General features: G+C 38.4%; 1 long non-coding RNA gene and 2 other non-coding genes across 3 annotated transcripts; all 3 read left to right on the top strand.

Moving 5' to 3' along the window:
* Positions 1–307: 307 nt before the first annotated feature.
* LOC103313360 (uncharacterized) lies at positions 308–1,484 on the top strand. Its single transcript, XR_010335767.1, has 2 exons — positions 308–863; positions 913–1,484. It is a non-coding gene; the product is annotated as an uncharacterized LOC103313360 (long non-coding RNA).
* A 3,195-nt stretch (positions 1,485–4,679) lies between these two features.
* Positions 4,680–6,602, top strand: LOC135267392 (small subunit ribosomal RNA). Its single transcript, XR_010335812.1, has one exon. It is a non-coding gene; the product is annotated as a small subunit ribosomal RNA (ribosomal RNA).
* A 1,227-nt stretch (positions 6,603–7,829) lies between these two features.
* Positions 7,830–7,986, top strand: LOC135267389 (5.8S ribosomal RNA). Its single transcript, XR_010335809.1, has one exon. It is a non-coding gene; the product is annotated as a 5.8S ribosomal RNA (ribosomal RNA).
* Positions 7,987–21,807: the final 13,821 nt, after the last annotated feature.

Raw genomic sequence — 21,807 nt, 5'->3', positions numbered from 1 at the left:
AAATAAAAATAACAAATCCCCAAGATAAATAAAAGTAATAATAATAACTATCCCTAACTATATACACTATTTACACGGTTGTCCTCGGTCGTAATTTCCCTACCAAGCCCCAGGTCGGTCGGGTCGGTGGAGATGGTGTGCTGGTTTGATGCGCAGCAAGCACCACTCGTCGGAGCTCTAGGTCGGTCGGGTCGGTGGAGATGGTGTGCTGGTGGAATTTTCGGCAGTATCCTTGGCTTCGAATCAATTTTAGAAAAATATTTCGCCCCACGTAATTTGTCACGGACGATTCTATGGTGACGTAGGAGAGCACGGACCCGGTGTCAATCAGGGCCGGAATTTCTTGGTTTTCTACCACAATTTTCCACAAGACTCGGCTATTATTCGCAAAATCGGGGAAAACTTGTCCAATCGGGTACGGTGTGCCGGTAATGGCTCCTAGTTCCGGGGACTGGTCGGAGCCTTTTCGGGTGCAGTCCCCTTTGAATTTCCCGGTTTAAAGGGGCAGGGACACTCGATCGATTTTACCCCTTGGCGTCCACATCTTGAGCAGAACAGTATTGCTGGTTGTCGGCATTGTAGGCGTGTGTGGCCCTTTTGACCGCATCTCCAACATAACCTTTCTAAATCAGACTGTTTGTTGCTGTTCGAGCTCCATGTGGGTCTTGGTGCCGGTTTTGGTCTTTGTAATGACGTTTGTTGCGGAGTGCTCATTGAAAATCCGGGTTTTGCCTTTGTCCAATTTGATGTGGTACTCATGCAGCTCTTCACGTCTGATTTCGACCGTCTTATTTCCTGAGTCAACCCTTCGTATTCCTGGATTTGGTCCAATAATTCCATTACGGAGCGGACGTCGTTTTTGCGTATGTATTGTCGGTACTCTGGGAGCAAGTGTTTGTATATACAATTCAGTTCTTGGTCCCTTGTCCATCCTCCGTGTCGCCGGATCAGAGTTTGCAACTGGATTACGAAGTCACGGCCATTCTCCTGCGGTCTCTGCACCCTCCGGAAGATTTCTTCTTCAAGGCCCTCACGGTACTCTCGAGGAAAGTTCCAACTGCGGCCGCATTCTCTTTGACAAACTGTCGGAGACGACGTCGTAGTTCCTCAACAGTACCTTCGGTGGAGAGTCCAAATCTCTTCAAGTCACTGATTAGTTCCTGTTTCCTCAAACGGTAGATCCATCCAACTCTTATGTCTCCAGCTTCTGTGTCGGAATCCAATTCGTCGTCGGTGCCAGACATCTTGTACTCTCTCTCTTACCTTTTCCTTCAGACCCTTCTCAGTCCCTGCTCGGGCGCCAAAATTTGTAATGTCCTTTTTCCGGGCGGCTTTGTCGGAGATCGGGTTGCGGTTGGGCCTTTTGGAAAGCCTCAAGAGAGAGAGAAAACGGGTTTCTAACTCAAACCAATTATTTATTCTATCAAACTGTACAAATAAAAATAACAAATCCCCAAGATAAATAAAAGTAATAATAATAACTATCCCTAACTATATACACTATTTCCACGGTTGTCCTCGGTCGTAATTTCCCTACCAAGCCCCAGGTCGGTCGGGTCGGTGGAGATGGTGTGCTGGTTTGATGCGCAGCAAGCACCACTCGTCGGAGCTCTAGGTCGGTCGGGTCGGTGGAGATGGTGTGCTGGTTTGATGCGCAGCAAGCACCACTCGTCGGAGAAGGTTTTGCCGGTTTGATGCACGGCTCGACCCCCAGAGTTACTCACCGGTTTGATGCACAGTGAGCAACTGCTGGAGAACGCTCGGTTTCGTCCTTTTATTGGCGACACGGTGTAAACAAACCGAGCGCCGGTGGTGGTGGAACTGACTTGAGCGCATGACTCCTACGTCACCATAGAATCGTCCGGAATCCGGATGCTTCATTACACCACCAAATGTGCATTAATATTGCCTAACTTGTACGAAGTACAACGTTCATTTAAGTGCATTAAGTATGGTGCTCTGTGTGATGAAATACGACGTTCATGTGACCATAAAGTAACAAACGAAGTACGGCGCTCACAAATGCAGCACTCAAAATTATTGTTTCATTGCACGACGTTTGCTTTGTTTCTGACTGCGACGAAATGCAGCGTTCATTTGACTTTGTACATAGTACAGACGAAGTACGACGTTTGCGAAGTACGGCACTCAAAATCGTGATTTTCATGTACGACGTTTATTTGCACGTCCTGCCGACTGCGACGGAGTACAGCGTTCAATTGACTTTGTACATAGTACAGACGAAGTACGACGTTTGCGAAGTACGGCACTCAAAATCGTGATTTTCTTGTACGACGTTTATTTGCACGTGCTGTCGACTGCGACGAAGTTAAGCGTTCATTTGACTTTGTACATAGTACAGACGAAGTACGACGTTTTCGAAGTACGGCACTCAAAATCGTGATTTTCTTGTACGACGTTTATTTGCACGTGCTGCCGACTGCGACGGAGTACAGCGTTCAATTGACTTTGTGCATAGTACAGACGAAGTACGACGTTTGCAAAGTACGGCACTCAAAATCATGATTTTCTTGTAAGACGTTTATTTGCAGTTGCTTCCGACTGCGACGAAGTACAGCGTTCAATTGACTTTGTACATAGTACAGACGAAGTACGACGTTTGCGAAGTACGGCACTCAAAATCATGATTTTCTTGTAAGACGTTTATTTGCACTTGCTGTCGACTGCGACGAAGTACAGCGTTCAATTGACTTTGTACATAGTACAGACGAAGTACGACGTTTGCGAAGTACGGCACTCAAAATCATGATTTTCTTGTAAGACGTTTATTTGCAGTTGCTTCCGACTGCGACGAAGTACAGCGTTCAATTGACTTTGTACATAGTACAGACGAAGTACGACGTTTGCGAAGTACGGCACTCAAAATCATGATTTTCTTGTACGACGTTTATTTGCACTTGCTGTCGACTGCGACGAAGTTTAGCGTTCATTTGACTTTGTACATAGTACAAACGAAGTACGACGTTTGCGAAGTACGGCACTCAAAATCATGATTTTCTTGTACGACGTTTATTTGCACTTGCTGTCGACTGCGACGAAGTTTAGCGTTCATTTGACTTTGTACATAGTACAGACGAAGTACGACGTTAGCGAAGTACGGCACTCAAAATCGTGATTTTCTTGTACGACGTTTATTTGCACGCGCTGTCGACTGCGACGAGGTTTAGCGTTCACTTGACTTTGTACATAGTATAGACGAAGTACGACGTTTGCGAAGTACGGCACTCAAAATCGTGATTTTCTTGTACGACGTTTATTCGCACGTGCTGCCGACTGCGACGAAATGCAGCGTTCATAGTACAAACGAAGTACGACGTTCACAAAGTGATGAAGTAAAACGTAAACAATAAATAATAATAATGCAACCCACAATACACTAATTGTGTATTAAAATTGCATAACCTACACGAAGTACGACGTTCAAGAATACTAAAGAATTTTATTTGTGTTGTATATAATAAAAAAACAGCAAATTTTTTTGCAAATTACGTATCTGTAAATAAATGTAAACATTCAGCAACTAATCAAAAGTGTTTTATTTTTTTTTTATTTATATTATTGTTACGTTGTACGACATTCAGACGTTCCAACTGCGACTAACTACAGCATTCATTTGACTTTGCACATACGACGAACGAAGTACGACGTTTACGAAGTACGGCGCTTAAAATAATTTTGTTTTTATTAATTAATTATTTTTTTTTAAAACAAACGTTTTTATAATTAAATTTTATAATGGTTTAAATATAAAATATGACTTTTTAATATTATCAATATTTAAAATATTTTCTCCCTTTTGTGTGTATGCCTTATAGTTATAGAGCTGTGCGCTTCGGTAGACGTCGCCTGTGGAGCTATGTCAGTGGAGCGGTGCGCACATCCAATACCGAGCGGCTGCCTCGATCGGTGTCGCGCTGGTATACATATGGTAGTGGTGTGTGTCGATGCGTTGAGTGAGGCGATATGAACGGTGTAACGGTTTAGTCGAAGTTTATCATAAATGACGACGACAAAACGACCGATTATGTATACGTTCTGCATTTGCTTCCAATTTATCGACGTTTATCGCACATTTCCGCTATCGAATTCGAATAGGGCTTTGCTTGCGAGATTGCTTTATTTTGTGATTTTGTGGCTCGCCCAGTTCCCCACAGCGAGATTGCGGATGCGGCAAAACGTATTCTCTTACGTTGGCGGTCCTTATGCAATCAAACTTTGTTGAACTAACAAATGTTTGTGATTTAAACAAACAAAAATAATAAATGCGTCAACTCTCTAATATCCGAGCGAGAATATTTATATAATATTCGTAACGTTTGTGGATTCGAAAGAATTTCATAAATTCACGTCGCATTCAATCTTGCGAAGAGTGAAGAGAATGTTTGAACTTTTAAATCGGCAAAGGTAAAAAATAATATTATAAATATTATTATTATGCCTTTATTGACCGATATATGTGTTGTGGTGTTTAACGACTACGACGACGATGATGACGATACATTTATCTCTATATCGTACGAAGAAAAGAAGAAACAGCGTGGCGTTACTTTCTTATATGTTAGATTGTTTCGCACAAACGCGCATATTCTTCATCTTTATAAACGATGATGATGAGTATTTTATTCTCTCGTCTGTCTCAAAAAACACAAAAACACAGTTCCCTGGTTGATCCTGCCAGTAGTCATATGCTTGTCTCAAAGATTAAGCCATGCATGTCTCAGTACAAGCCAAATTAAGGTGAAACCGCGAAAGGCTCATTAAATCAGTTATGGTTCCTTAGATCGTACCCACATTTACTTGGATAACTGTGGTAATTCTAGAGCTAATACATGCAAACAGAGCTCCGACCGGAGACGGAAGGAGCGCTTTTATTAGATCAAAACCAATCGGTGGCGGTTTCGCCGTCATCGTACAACTTGGTGAATCTGAATAACTTTACGCTGATCGCACGGTCTCGCACCGGCGACGCATCTTTCAAATGTCTGCCTTATCAACTGTCGATGGTAGGTTCTGCGCCTACCATGGTTGTAACGGGTAACGGGGAATCAGGGTTCGATTCCGGAGAGGGAGCCTGAGAAACGGCTACCACATCCAAGGAAGGCAGCAGGCGCGCAAATTACCCACTCCCGGCACGGGGAGGTAGTGACGAAAAATAACGATACGGGACTCATCCGAGGCCCCGTAATCGGAATGAGTACACTCTAAACCCTTTAACGAGGATCAATTGGAGGGCAAGTCTGGTGCCAGCAGCCGCGGTAATTCCAGCTCCAATAGCGTATATTAAAGTTGTTGCGGTTAAAAAGCTCGTAGTCGAATTTGTGTCCCGCGCCGCTGGTTCATCGTTCGCGGTGTTAACTGGCGTTTCGCGGGACGTCCTGCCGGTGGGCTTAGCTCGAGAGGGCGGCCCAACTCAATCCCGCCGCGGTGCTCTTCATTGAGTGTCGAGGTGGGCCGGCACGTTTACTTTGAACAAATTAGAGTGCTTAAAGCAGGCTAAAACTTCGCCTGAATACTGTGTGCATGGAATAATGGAATAGGACCTCGGTTCTATTTTGTTGGTTTTCGGAACCCCGAGGTAATGATTAATAGGAACGGATGGGGGCATTCGTATTGCGACGTTAGAGGTGAAATTCTTGGATCGTCGCAAGACGGACAGAAGCGAAAGCATTTGCCAAAAACGCTTTCATTGATCAAGAACGAAAGTTAGAGGTTCGAAGGCGATCAGATACCGCCCTAGTTCTAACCATAAACGATGCCAGCTAGCGATCCGCCGACGTTCCTCCGATGACTCGGCGGGCAGCTTCCGGGAAACCAAAGCTTTTGGGTTCCGGGGGAAGTATGGTTGCAAAGCTGAAACTTAAAGGAATTGACGGAAGGGCACCACCAGGAGTGGAGCCTGCGGCTTAATTTGACTCAACACGGGAAACCTCACCAGGCCCGGACACCGGAAGGATTGACAGATTGAGAGCTCTTTCTTGATTCGGTGGGTGGTGGTGCATGGCCGTTCTTAGTTGGTGGAGCGATTTGTCTGGTTAATTCCGATAACGAACGAGACTCTAGCCTGCTAAATAGGCGTATTTCGACATCCCAAATGCCGGCTGGAGCCGGGTTCGCCCGGTCTCTATGTGCGGTTTTTACTGTCGGCGTACAAACAATTCTTCTTAGAGGGACAGGCGGCTTCTAGCCGCACGAGATTGAGCAATAACAGGTCTGTGATGCCCTTAGATGTTCTGGGCCGCACGCGCGCTACACTGAAGGAATCAGCGTGTCCTCCCTGACCGAGCGGTCCGGGTAACCCGCTGAACCTCCTTCGTGCTAGGGATTGGGGCTTGCAATTGTTCCCCATGAACGAGGAATTCCCAGTAAGCGCGAGTCATAAGCTCGCGTTGATTACGTCCCTGCCCTTTGTACACACCGCCCGTCGCTACTACCGATTGAATGATTTAGTGAGGTCTTCGGACCGGTGCGCGGTGGCGTTTCGACGTTGCCGATGTTGCTGGGAAGATGACCAAACTTGATCATTTAGAGGAAGTAAAAGTCGTAACAAGGTTTCCGTAGGTGAACCTGCGGAAGGATCATTAACGTGTAAATGTTGTTGTTTAGTTGTCACACATACACACACATTTTGTCTGTGCTGATCAACAAAAAACACACATACATACACTATTCGTATGATGATCAATTCTCATACAAAATTCTTTATTATGCGTCGAACGGAAAAGCAACAACGGGTCGTCTTGCATTAAGCGGATCTGTTGTTACGTTTTTCGATTTATTTTATAAATCGATTGTAAACGTGCCGTAAACGACGTTTTCAAAGAATTTTTTCGAACATTAACACGAATCAATATTGTCGAAAGATGGTTATGTGCTAACGTTTTATTATTGCTTTCGCAGTGCCGGTCTTAGCGTATTTCCATCATCGTATTCGCTTCGAAAAAAAGTACTAATACACAGTGGTGGTGTATAATTAATGTGCAAGAGATGTTGTTGTTGTTGTTGTAGTATTTGTATATGGTTGGAGTTATTTATAATAACAAACAAGAATGAATGAATGAATAATAATGGTGTCTGCCAATACGATCGTACTTTATGTACACGACTAAAACTTTATACATACAAACCATAATAATAAATAAACTCGAAACAACCAACAACAAAATTAATACGCTACTGTACATACAAATACACATTTATACATACCATCATTTTACTTAACCGATGGTGAGTGATGTTTGAAAAATAAACGCTTAGGCTTACGGTTTTGTAAGCCAGTCTTTGCGTATTTTCTTCATCGTATTCGCTTCGGAAAAAAGAAAATAAAGATGGTGTATAATTAATGTGTAAAAGAGATGTTGTAGTTGTAATTTAATTTGTAAATGGTTGGAGTTTATTAATAAATAAAAGGGGCTGTCTATTCGTCTGTACTTTATGTACAAGACTACAAAAACGTTTTATAACAATAAAAAGCTCGAAACAACCAATAACAAAATATACTACTACTATACTACTATACATACAAACGCACATTTATAAATACATAAAATCAATTTACTTTATCGATAGTGAGTGTAAACTTAAACTATAACTGCATACTCTTTTCGATAAGTAGAAACAAATGCCACTTTAATTAAATAAAATATTATAAAATATAACGCCGAACGTTTCTTTCGATTGGTCCGTTTCTCACATATACATCACAATTGTAATAACCTTAAGTAGTTATTTTTGTTGTTGTGTGATGATGAAACGATTTCGATGTGGAACGGTGCGTTATGTAATAATATTTTAAATTTGTTTGAAAAGATTACCCTGAACGGTGGATCACTTGGCTCGTGGGTCGATGAAGAACGCAGCTAATTGCGCGTCAACTTGTGAACTGCAGGACACATGAACATCGACATTTCGAACGCACATTGCGATCCTCGGATATACTGTTCCCGGACCACTCCTGGCTGAGGGTCGTGTCAATTTCAAAGACTGCTCGGTTTTTGTCTTAAACACAGCGCACAATGTTGTGTAGACAATTACGTCGGAGCGTGTTGGGTGCAAATATGACGCGTTACTATAATTGTTAATTGATTGTCGGTTGTCATAATAAAATATTATGCAACGTAGACAACAATAAAAACAATATAAAAAATAACGCGGCATCCTAAAACGCAATAGCGGCTGACATTCTTATTAGTTTGTTGGTACAAGTTGGTTTAGACGTAGCACGTCCGATATTAAAAAGCAGCCACAACGCTTAAATTTCGAACGAAGCGATCGTCGTGTCCGAGACGTTAAAGTTGTTTATATGCATATTTTATGCACTATAATTAACAACAACAACATTCTCGCAACGACGTCAGATCGATGTTTGAAATTGTTTGGAGGCAGCCATATAAACGGAATACGTGTAATTATCGTCTGACAAAATAAAGGCAAATTTATATTTGCGACCTCAGAGCAGGTGAGACTACCCGCTGAATTTAAGCATATTATTAAGCGGAGGAAAAGAAACTAACTAGGATTTCCTTAGTAGCGGCGAGCGAACAGGAAAAAGCCCAGCACTGAATCCCGCGGCCGAAACCGGACGCCGGGAAATGTGGTGTTAGGGAGGATCCGTCATCCCGAGATTGTGCGACGCGTCCAAGTCCATCTTGAACGGGGCCACAGCCCATAGAGGGTGCCAGGCCCGTAGTGACCGTTGCCGATAACGGGAGGATCTCTCCTCAGAGTCGGGTTGCTTGAGAGTGCAGCCCTAAGTGGGTGGTAAACTCCATCTAAGGCTAAATATGACCACGAGACCGATAGCGAACAAGTACCGTGAGGGAAAGTTGAAAAGAACTTTGAAGAGAGAGTTCAATAGTACGTGAAACCGTTCAGGGGTAAACCTGAGAAACCCGAAAGGTCGAAAGGGGAGATTCAGCGTGACTCGATAGCGGCGCTAAATGATCGTGCGACGAACGGCGTACGCGTCGTTCGCGCCTTTTGTTTATGCGAACCGAAGTCGAACGCGTGCACTTCTCCCCCAGTAGGACGTCGCGATCCTTTGGGTGTCGATCTAAGGCCCGCGGTGGAGCCCGTTCGAACGGTTCGCCGTTTCGGACGAACCCGCGGTGTTTCCCGGTCGACTCGCTCGAAGGTATGCATATGGCGCCGGGCCGCTACACAGTTAGCGTCCGACCATTGGCAAGCGCGTTCGTTTATGACGGTAATCGCACCTGGTGTCGGTTCTGTCTACGAATGGCTGTTCGCCAATGAGTTCTCGGACAGACTCGGTTGAAACGCCGATCTGCGACGCTATAGCTTTGGGTACTTTCAGGACCCGTCTTGAAACACGGACCAAGGAGTCTAGCATGTGCGCGAGTCATTCGGACATGACTAAACCTAAAGGCGCAATGAAAGTGAAAGTTCGTCTTGCACGGACTAAGGGAAGATGGGCGGCCGTTACGGCTGTCGCCCCGCACTCCCGGGGCGTCTCATTCTCATTGCGAGAAGAGGCGCACCAAGAGCGTACACGCTGGGACCCGAAAGATGGTGAACTATGCCTGGTCAGGACGAAGTCAGGGGAAACCCTGATGGAGGTCCGTAGCGATTCTGACGTGCAAATCGATCGTCGGAACTGGGTATAGGGGCGAAAGACTAATCGAACCATCTAGTAGCTGGTTCCCTCCGAAGTTTCCCTCAGGATAGCTGGCGCTCGTCGCTTACGAGTTTCATCCGGTAAAGCGAATGATTAGAGGCATTGGGGTCGAAACGGCCTCAACCTATTCTCAAACTTTAAATGGGTGAGATCTCCGGCTTGCTCGAACTTTATATGAAGCCGCGAGACTCGAATCAGAGTGCCAAGTGGGCCATTTTTGGTAAGCAGAACTGGCGCTGTGGGATGAACCAAACGCCGAGTTAAAGCGCCTAAATCGACGCTTATGGGATACCATGAAAGGCGTTGGTAACTTAAGACATCAGGACGGTGGCCATGGAAGTCGGAATCCGCCAAGGAGTGTGTAACAACTCACCTGCCGAAGTTACTAGCCCTGAAAATGGATGGCGCTGAAGCGTCGTGCTTATACTCGGCCGTCAGCGGCATGTGCGGTCGGTTATTTAATTAACCGGCCATGAAGCCCTGACGAGTAGGAGGGTCGCGGCGGTGAGCGCAGAAGGACTGGCCGTGAGGCCGTCTGGAGCCGCCGTCGGTGCAGATCTTGGTGGTAGTAGCAAATACTCCAGCGAGGCCCTGGAGGACTGACGTGGAGAAGGGTTTCGTGTGAACAGCCGTTGCACACGAGTCAGTCGATCCTAAGCCCTAGGCGAAAGCCGATGTTGATGTGGTGTAGATATGTCGTTGGTTCGTTTTTAATTCGAACGTAAACGTACGAAGCGAGCACACACCCATTGGGCGAAAGGGAATCCGGTTCCTATTCCGGAACCCGGCAGCGGAACCGTTAATAATTCGGGCCCTCGCAAGAGAGTTCGTCGGGGCAACCCAAAAGGACCCGGAGACGCCGTCGGGAGATCCGGGAAGAGTTTTCTTTTCTGCATGAGCGTTCGAGTTCCATGGAATCCTCTAGCAGGGAGATATGGTTTGGAACGCGAAGAGCACCGCAGTTGCGGCGGTGTCCGGATCTTCCCCTCGGACCTTGAAAATCCGGGAGAGGGCCACGTCGAGGCGTCGCGCCGGTTCGTACCCATATCCGCAGCAGGTCTCCAAGGTGAAGAGCCTCTAGTCGATAGAATAATGTAGGTAAGGGAAGTCGGCAAATTGGATCCGTAACTTCGGGATAAGGATTGGCTCTGAGGATCGGGGCGTGTCGGGCTTGGCGAGGAAGCGGGTCGCGGCTGACGTGCCGGGCCTGTGCGAGGTGAAGCGTTGTTCCGTTTCGGCGGTCAATGTCGAATCCGAGTTCGGTCCCGTGCCTTTTGGCCTCCCGCGGAACCGTCTTGCTGCGAGGCTCCGGGTGCGCCCGTCAGGGCGTCCGGAAGTACTCTTCGGCCGCCATTCAACGGTCAGCTCAGAACTGGCACGGACCGGGGGAATCCGACTGTCTAATTAAAACAAAGCATTGCGATGGCCCCTGCGGGTGTTGACGCAATGTGATTTCTGCCCAGTGCTCTAAAATTGACAAAAAAAACCAAAATCTACAAATAAAGCCTAATCGATACGGTTTTTTGCATATACGTAGCCCCTAAAATATTAATAAAAAATATTATAACAAAAACCACCCCTGTGTATTAGGGGGTGAGTAAAGGGTAAAAACGTAAAAAATAAAAAAAAATAAAAATTAACCAAATTTAAATATGTTGTGTATTTTAGTGTGCAGATAAGGCCTCTATGTTGTTTTTTTAGATTTCACCCTTAGGGGGTGAGTTTTTAACGTATTTAAAAAACCACTAAATTCAAAAAATTCAAACCATGTCAAAGATGTTTTTTAAAAATTTTAGACCTCAAAAAGAAACTCCGAAATTCTCTTAGCTTTCGTTTTTCATTGGTCCAGAGCGCATGCGCATGCGCGTCTGACCTGTACATTTTCCCCACCAAACGTCCATAGATCACGGTAACTAAAGGGCGTACAAACATCAAACAACTTCTAAAGTGCTTAGGTCATGCTCCCCCGACATATGAAAAAAAAAACAGATTTTTATCTCAATTAGATCTAAAAGTCACTTCCCCCACCACCCGGACCACTAATGCGGACTTTGAGCTGGATAAAAGTCACAAAGTCATGATTAAAATTTTAAAGTTTTTTTAACTTAATCGATAGACATGCGCGTAAGATTAAAAAAATAATTTTGATAATTGTGGAATGACCACCCCTTCTATTCGAAAAACAACCCTAAAATTGACAAAAAAAAACAAAATCTACAAATAAAGCCTAATCGATACGGTTTTTTGCATATACGTAGCCCCTAAAATATTAATAAAAAATATTTTAGTATAAACCACCCCTTTGTATTTGGGGGTGAGTTAAGGGTAAAAATGTAAAAATTAAAAAAAAATAACCAAATTTAAATATGTTGTGTATTTTAGTGCGTAGATAAGGCTCTTGCATTAGTTTTTTAGATTTCACCCTTTGAGGGTGAGTAATTAAACAAAAAGCTACAAATAAAGCCTAATCGATACCGTTTCTTGCATATAGGTAGCCTCTAAAATATTAATAAAAAATATTTTAGTATAAACCACCCCTTTGTATTTGGGGGTGACTTAAGGGTAAAAATGTAAAAATTAAAAAAAAAACAAAATTAACCAAATTTAAATATGTTGTGTATTTTAGTGCGTAGATAAGGCTCTTATATAATGTTTTTACATTTCACCCTTTGGGGGTGAGTTATTAAACAAAAAGCTACAAATAAAGCCTAATCGATACGGTTTTTTGCATATAGGTAGCCTCTAAAATATTAATAAAAAATATTTTAGTAAAAACCACCCCTTTGTATTTGGGGGTGACTTAAGGGTAAAAATGTAAAAATTAAAAAAAAAACAAAATTAACCAAATTTAAATATGTTGTGTATTTTAGTGCGTAGATAAGGCTCTTATATAATGTTTTTAGATTTCACCCTTTGGGGGTGAGTTATTAAACAAAAAGCTACAAATAAAGCCTAATCGATACCGTTTCTTGCATATAGGTAGCCTCTAAAATATTAATAAAAAATATTTTAGTAAAAACCACCCCTTTGTATTTGGGGGTGACTTAAGGGTAAAAATGTAAAAATTAAAAAAAAACAAAATTAACCAAATTTAAATATGTTGTGTATTTTAGTGCGTAGATAAGGCTCTTATATTCGTTTTTTAGATTTCACCCTTTGGGGGTAAGTTTTTAAACAAAAATCTACAAATAAAGCCTAATCGATACGGTTTTTTGCATATAGGTAGCCCCTAAAATATTAATAAAAAATATTTTAGCAAAAAACACCCCTTTGTATTTGGGGGTTAATTAAGGGTAAAAACGTAAAAAATAAAAATAAACAAAAATTAACCTAATTTAAATAATTGAAAATTTATCACATTTACTACAAATATTGTATGTATTTCAATGCGTACATAAGGACCATATATTTCTTTTTTTTTTAATTTTACCCTTAGAGGGTGAGTTTTTAGCGTTTGTAAAAAAATGTTACTGGATTCCTATAATTACCATTAAATCTACAGTCATGTGGTTTACAATAAAAAAAATATATTACCATAAAGAACTAAGAACTAAATACTTTTTCCTTATCAAAAACACCCCTAAAGTGTACAAAAAAATAATACACATACAGTCAGATCGATATGGGTTTTTGCGTGCAAATACCCACTAAAATAAAAATAAAGCTTATTTAAATAAAATCCACCCCTTTGAATTAAGAGGTGAGTTAAGGGTAAAAATGTAAAAAATAAAAATAAAGAAAAATTTATCACATTTGGATATAAATAAACAAAAATTTATCACATTTAGGTATATTGTGTATATCAATGCGTACAAAAGGCCCCTATATTACTTTTTTGGATTTCACTCTTTGGGGGTGACTATTTAACTTTTATAAAAAAAGGTTTTTACATTTCCATAAGTGTCTTCGAATCGATTGACAAGCGGTTTACAATAAAAAAATATATTATAATAATTATAAAAAACAGACACCACTTATTTAAAAAAGCCACCCCTAAAATTGACAAAAAAAAAACAAATACAGTCAGATTAATATAGGTTGTAGCGTGCAAGTACCCTTTGAAATAGAAATAAAGATAATTTAAACAGCGAAGGAACTGGCTTACCTCGGCCTATGATTAGAAAACAGTTTCCTGTATAACTTGCATTCGCCATAACTATAAATAAATCACAAGGACAAACGTTTGACAAAGTAGGCATATACCTGGATGGGCCATGTTTTGTGCATGGCCAATTGTATGTAGCTATGAGTCAAGTGGGGTTAGGAGAAAATTTAAAAATATATATAACAAACGGACCTCAACAAGGGAAATATAACTATCGCAATGGAAGGACGTTTACCAGAAATGTCGTATTTCGGAATGTTGTAGCAAATAATACACGGCCACACACTATGCAACATAACGCAGATGAACCACTGCAACCTATTATTCTACAAATCTACGACGAATGGAATGATGATTTCGACTGGAATACACTTCCAGAATTTGAAGACAAATTTCTCGGCAATCCTCTTCCAATAATAAGAAGTATTCAACCGTTCTATACCGATTCACAATTAAGGCGGCAAGTATCCACCATGGAGAAGCCTGATACGTCTGGACTTAATATTAAACAAACGACAACACACTTACAAATCTCAAGTGACGATGACGAAGATTCTTTATAAAACCTTTTATATTTACTAAATTGAAAAACATATGTTAAAACAATTTAATAAATGTTATGTTTTTAATTGTGACAAGTGTTTTTAATATAATCCATATCATACATAACAACTTACACCGTGTTAAGCCTGAAATAATCAATTTAGCTCAAATTCTATTACGTTAGGTCCAAAAGATCAGTTTGGTTTTAAAAACTATACAACCAGAAATTCGACAAAAATTGGCGGCGGTACTTTCAGGGCGCGTATTTTTATTATACCCGCTAACAGAGACCTTGAGCGCATGTACTTTATAGATTTTGACCTGAAAAATTTAAAAATCAACACCAAAACCTTCTACACCCCCTACAACCCCCTTAAAAATAGCAAAATACAACAAATTTTAACAAACACTAAATTCAAAATCGTCTCACAACGGTCAAAATTTTTTTCAAAATTTTACACCTCAAAAAGAAACTCCGAAATTCTCATAGCTTTCGTTTTTCATTGGTCCAGAGCGCATGCGCATGCGCGTCTGACCTGTACATTTTCCCCACCAAACGTCCACAGATCACGGTAACTAAAGGGCGTACAATCATCAAACAACTTCTAAAGCGCTTAGGTCATGCACCCCCGACATATGAAAAAAAAACAGATTTTTATCTCAATTATATCTAAAAGTCACTTCCCCCACCACCCGGACCACTAATGCGGACTTTGAGCTGGATAAAAGTCACAAAGTCATGATTAAAGTTTTTTTAACTTAATCGATAGACATGCGCGTCAGATTAAAAAAAATTTTTTATAAATGTGGAATGATTACCCCTTCTATTCGAAAAACAACCCTAAAATTGACAAAAAAAAACAAAATCTACAAATAAAGCCTAATCGATACGGTTTTTTGCATATACGTAGCCCCTAAAATATTAATAAAAAAAATTATAACAAAAACCACCCCCGTGTATTAGGGGGTGAGTAAAGGGTAAAAACGTAAAAAATACAAAAAAAATAAAAATTAACCAAATTTAAATATGTTGTGTATTTTAGTGTGCAGATAAGGCCTCTATGTTGTTTTTTTAGATTTCACCCTTAGGGGGTGAGTTTTTAACGTATTTAAAGAACCACTAAATTCAAAAAATTCAAACAATGTCAAAGATGTTTTTTAAAAATTTTAGACCTCAAAAAGAAACTCCGAAATTCTCTTAGCTTTCGTTTTTCATTGGTCTGGTGCGCATGCGCAGTTGCGTCTGACCTGTACATTTTCCCCACCAAACGTCCATAGATCACGGTAACTAAAGGGCGTACAATCATCAAACAACTTCTAAAGTGCTTTGGTCATGCTCCCCCGACATATGAAAAAAAAAACAGATTTTTATCTCAATTATATCTAAAAGTCACTTCCCCCACCACCCGGACCACTAATGCGGACTTTGAGCTGGATAAAAGTCACAAAGTCATGATTAAAGTTTTTTTAACTTAATCGATAGACATGCGCGTCAGATTAAAAAAATTTTTTTAAAAATGTGGAATGACCACCCCTTCTAATCGAAAAACAACCCTAAAATTGACAAAAAAAAACAAAATCTACAAATAAAGCCTAATCGACACGGTTTTTTGCATATACGTAGCCCCTAAAATATTAATAAAAAAAATTATAACAAAAACCACCCCCGTGTATTAGGGGGTGAGTAAAGGGTAAAAACGTAAAAAATACAAAAAAAATAAAAATTAACCAAATTTAAATATGTTGTGTATTTTAGTGTGCAGATAAGGCCTCTATGTTGTTTTTTTAGATTTCACCCTTAGGGGGTGAGTTTTTAACGTATTTAAAGAACCACTAAATTCAAAAAATTCAAACAATGTCAAAGATGTTTTTTAAAAATTTTAGACCTCAAAAAGAAACTCCGAAATTCTCTTAGCTTTCGTTTTTCATTGGTCTGGTGCGCATGCGCAGTTGCGTCTGACCTGTACATTTTCCCCACCAAACGTCCATAGATCACGGTAACTAAAGGGCGTACAATCATCAAACAACTTCTAAAATGCTTTGGTCATGCTCCCCCGACATATGAAAAAAAAACAGATTTTTATCTCAATTAGATCTAAAAGTCACTTCCCCCACCACCCGTACCACTAATGCGGACTTTGAGCTGGATAAAAGTCACAAAATCATGATTAAATTTTTAAAGTTTTTTTAACTTAATCGATAGACATGCGCGTAAGATTAAAAAAATTATTTTGATAATTGTGGAATGACCACCCCTTCTGTTCGAAAAACAACCCTAAATTTGACAAAAAAAACCAAAATCTACAAATAAAGCCTAATCGATACGGTTTTTTGCATATACGTAGCCCCTAAAATATTAATAAAAAAAAGTTTAGCAAAAACCACCCCTTTGTATTTGGGGGTGAGTTAAGGGTAAAAATGTGAAAATTAAAAAAAAACAAAATTAACCAAATTTAAATATGTTGTGTATTTTAGTGCGTAGATAAGGCTTTTATATTATGTTTTTAAATTTCACCCTTTGGGGGTGAGTTGTTAAACAAAAATCTACAAATAAAGCCTAATCGATACAGTTTTTTGCATATAGGTAGTCCCTAAAATATTCATAAAAAATATTTTAGCAAAAACCACCCCTTTGTATTTGGGGGTGAGTTAAGGGTAAAAATGAAAAAATTAACAAAAAAACCAAATTAATCAAATTTAAATATGTTGTGTATTTTAGTGCGTAGATAAGGCTCTTATATTCGTTTTTTAGATTACACCCTTTGGGGGTAAGTTTTTAAACAAAAATCTACAAATAAAGCCTAATCGATACGGTTTTTTGCATATAGGTAGCCCCTAAAATATTAATAAAAAATATTTTAGCAAAAACCACCCCTTTGTATTTGGGGGTGAGTTAAGGGTAAAAATGTAAACATTAAAAAAAAATAACCAAATTTAAATATGTTGTGTATTTTAGTGCGTAGATAAGGCTCTTGCATTAGTTATTTAGATTTCACCCTTTGGGGGTGAGTTATTAAACAAAAAGCTACAAATAAAGCCTAATCGATACCGTTTCTTGCATATAGGTAGCCTCTAAAATATTAATAAAAAATATTTTAGTAAAAACCACCCCTTTGTATTTGGGGGTGACTTAAGGGTAAAAATGTAAAAATTAAAAAAAAAATTACCAAATTTAAATATGATGTGTATTTTAGTGCGTAGATAAGGCTCTTGCATTAGTTTTTTACATTTCACCCTTTGGGGGTGGGTTATTAAACAAAAATCTACAAATAAAGCCTAATCGATACGGTTTTTTGCATACAGGTAGCCCCTAAAATATTAAGAAAAACATTTTAGCAAAAACCACCCCTTTGTGTTTGGGGGTGAGTTAAGGGTAAAAATGTAAAAATTTAAAAAAAAAACAAAATTAACCAAATTTAAATATGTTGTGTATTTTAGTGCGTAGATAAGGCTCTTATATAATGTTTTTAGATTTCACCCTTTGGGGGTGAGTTATTAAACAAAAAGCTACAAATAAAGCCTAATCGATACGGTTTTTTGCATATAGGTAGCCCCTAAAATATTCATAAAAAATATTTTAGCAAAAACCACCCCTTTGTATTTGGGGGTGAGTTAAGGGTAAAAATGTAACAATTAAAAAAAAACAAAATTAACCAAATTTAAATATGTTGTGTATTTTAGTGCGTAGATAAGGCTTTTATATTATGTTTTTAAATCTCACCCTTTGGGGGTGAGTTATTATACAAAAATCTACAAATAAAGCCTAATCGATACGGTTTTTTGCATATAGGTAGCCCATAATATATTAATAAAAAATATTTTAGCAAAAACCACCCCTTTGTATTTGGGGGTGAGTTAAGGGTAAAAATGAAAAAATTAACAAAAAAAACAAATTAATCAAATTTAAATATGTTGTGTATTTTAGTGCGTAGATAAGGCTCTTATATTCGTTTTTTAGATTACACCCTTTGGGGGTAAGTTTATAAACAAAAATCTACAAATAAAGCCTAATCGATACGGTTTTTTGCATATAGGTAGCCCCTAAAATATTAATAAAAAATATTTTAGCAAAAACCACCCCTTTGTATTTGGGGGTGAGTTAAGGGTAAATATGTAAATATTAAAAAAAAATAACCAAATTTAAATATGTTGTGTATTTTAGTGCGTAGATAAGGCTCTTGCATTAGTTTTTTAGATTTCACCCTTTGGGGGTGAGTTATTAAACAAAAAGCTACAAATAAAGCCTAATCGATACCGTTTCTTGCATATAGGTAGCCTCTAAAATATTAATAAAAAATATTTTAGTAAAAACCACCCCTTTGTATTTGGGGGTGACTTAAAGGTAAAAATGTAAAAATTAAATAAAAAAATTACCAAATTTAAATATGTTGTGTATTTTAGTGCGTAGATAAGGCTCTTGCATTAGTTTTTTACATTTCACCCTTTGGGGGTGGGTTATTAAACAAAAATCTACAAATAAAGCCTAATCGATACGGTTTTTTGCATACAGGTAGCCCCTAAAATATTAATAAAAATATTTTAGCAAAAACCACCCCTTTGTGTTTGGGGGTGAGTTAAGGGTAAAAATGTAAAAATTAAAAAAAAAACAAAATTAACCAAATTTAAATATGTTGTGCATTTTAGTGCGTAGATAAGGCTCTTATATAATGTTTTTAGATTTCACCCTTTGGGGGTGAGTTATTAAACAAAAAGCTACAAATAAAGCCTAATCGATACGGTTTCTTGCATATAGGTAGCCTCTAAAATATTAATAAAAAATATTTTAGTAACAACCACCCCTTTGTATTTGGGGGTGACTTAAGGGTAAAAATGTAAAAATTAAAAAAAAACAAAATTAACCAAATTTAAATATGTTGTGTATTTTAGAGCGTAGATAAGGCTCTTATATAATTTTTTTAGATTTCACCTTTTGGGGGTGAGTTATTAAACAAAAGTCTACAAATAAAGCCTAATCGATACGGTTTTTTGCATATAGGTAGCCCATAATATATTAATAAAAAATATTTTAGCAAAAACCACCCCTTTGTATTTGGGGGTGAGTTAAGGGTAAAAATGTAAAAATTAAAAAAAAATAACCAAATTTAAATATGTTGTGTATTTTAGTGCGTAGATAAGGCTCTTATATTAGTTTTTTAGATTTCACCTTTTGGGGGTGAGTTATTAAACAAAATACTACAAATAAAGCCTAATCGATACGGTTTTTGGCATATAGGTAGCCCCTAAAATATTAATAAAAAATGTTTTAGCAAAAACTACTCCTTTATATTTGGGGGTGAGTAAAGGGGTAAAAATGTAAAAATTAAAAAAAAAACAAAATTAATCAAATTTGAATATGTTGTGTATTTTAGTGCGTAGATAAAGCTCTTAAATTCGTTTTTTAGATTTTACCCTTTGGGGGTAATTTATTAAACAAAAATCTACAAATAAAACTAATCGATACGGTTTTTGCATATAGGTAGCCCCTAAAATATTAATAAAAAATATTTTAGCAAAAAACACCCCTTTGTATTTGGGGGTGAATTAAGGGTAAAAACGTAAAAAATAAAAATAAACAAAAATTAACCTAATTTAAATAATTGAAAATTTATCACATTTACTACAAATATTGTATGTATTTCAATGCGTACATAAGGACCATATATTTCTTTTTTTTTAATTTTACCCTTAGAGGGTGAGTTTTTAGCGTTTGTAAAAAAATGTTACTGGATTCCTATAATTACCATTAAATCTACAGTCATGTGGTTTACAATAAAAAAATATATTACCATAAAGAACTAAGAACTAAATACTTTTTCCTTATCAAAAACACCCCTAAAGTGTACAAAAAAAAATACACATACAGTCAGATCGATATGGGTTTTTGCGTGCAAGTACCCACTAAAATAAAAATAAAACTTATTTAAATAAAATCCACCCCTTTGAATTAAGAGGTGAGTTAAGGGTAAAAATGTAAAAAATAAAAATAAACCAAAATTTATCACATTTGGATATAAATAAACAAAAATTTATCACATTTAGGTATATTGTGTATATCAATGCGTACAAAAAGCCCCTATATTACTTTTTTGGATTTCACTCTTTGGGGGTGACTATTTAACTTTTATAAAAAAAGGTTTTTACATTTCCATAAGTGTCTTCGAATCGATTGACAAGCGGTTTACAATAAAAAAATATATTATAATAATTATAAAAAACAAACACCACTTACTTAAAAAAGCCACCCCTAAAATTGACAAAAAAAAACAAATACAGTCAGATTAATATAGGTTGTAGCGTGCAAGTACCCTTTGAAATAGAAATAAAGATAATTTAAACAGCGAAGGAACTGGCTTACCTCGGCCTATGATTAGAAAACAGTTTCCTGTATAACTTGCATTCGCCATAACTATAAATAAATCACAAGGACAAACGTTTGACAAAGTAGGCATATACCTGGATGGGCCATGTTTTGTGCATGGCCAATTGTATGTAGCTATGAGTCGAGTGGGGTTAGGAGAAAATTTAAAAATATATATAATAAACGGACCTTAACAAAGAAAATATAACTATCGCAATGGAAGGACGTTTACCAGAAATGTCGTATTTCGGAATGTTGTAGCAAATAATACACGGCCACACACTATGCAACATAACGCAGATGAACCACTGCAACCTATTATTCTACAAATCTACGACGAATGGAATGATGATTTCGACTGGAATACACTTCCAGAATTTGAAGACAAATTTCTCGGCAATCCTCTTCCAATAATAAGAAGTATTCAACCGTTCTATACCGATTCATAATTAAGGCGGCAAGTATCCACCATGGAGAAGCCTGGTACGTCTGGACTTAATATTAAACAAACGACAACACACTTACAAATCTCAAGTGACGATGACGAAGATTCTTTATAAAACCTTTTATTTTTACTAAATTGAAAAACATATGTTAAAACAATTTAATAAATGTTATGTTTTTAATTGTGACAAGTGTTTTTAATATAATCCATATCATACATAACAACTTACACCGTGTTAAGCCTGAAATAATCAATTTAGCTCAAATTCTATTACGTTAGGTCCAAAAGATCAGTTTGGTTTTGAAAACTATACAACCAGAAATTCGACAAAAATTGGCGGCGGTACTTTCAGGGCGCGAATTTTTATTATACCCGCTAACAGAGACCTTGAGCGCATGTACTTTATAGATTTTGACCTGAAAAATTTAAAAATCAACACCAAAACCTTCTACACCCCCTACAACCCCCTTAAAAATAGCAAAATACAACAAATTTTAACAACCACTAAATTCAAAATCGTCTCATAACGTTAAAAAAAATTTTCAAAATTTTACACCTCAAAAAGAAACTCCGAAATTTTCTTAGCTTTCGTTTTTTATTGGTCCAGAGCGCATGCGCATGCGCGTCTGACCTGTACATTTTCCCCACCAAACGTCCATAGATCACGGTAACTAAAGGGCGTACAATCATCAAACAACTTCTAA

This window comes from Tribolium castaneum, chromosome 11 (genome assembly GCF_031307605.1).
Source record: "Tribolium castaneum strain GA2 chromosome 11, icTriCast1.1, whole genome shotgun sequence".
NCBI lineage: Eukaryota > Metazoa > Arthropoda > Insecta > Coleoptera > Tenebrionidae > Tribolium > Tribolium castaneum.
Note: the sequence above shows the minus strand (reverse complement) of the source record. Positions and strands in the feature narration are given on the sequence as shown.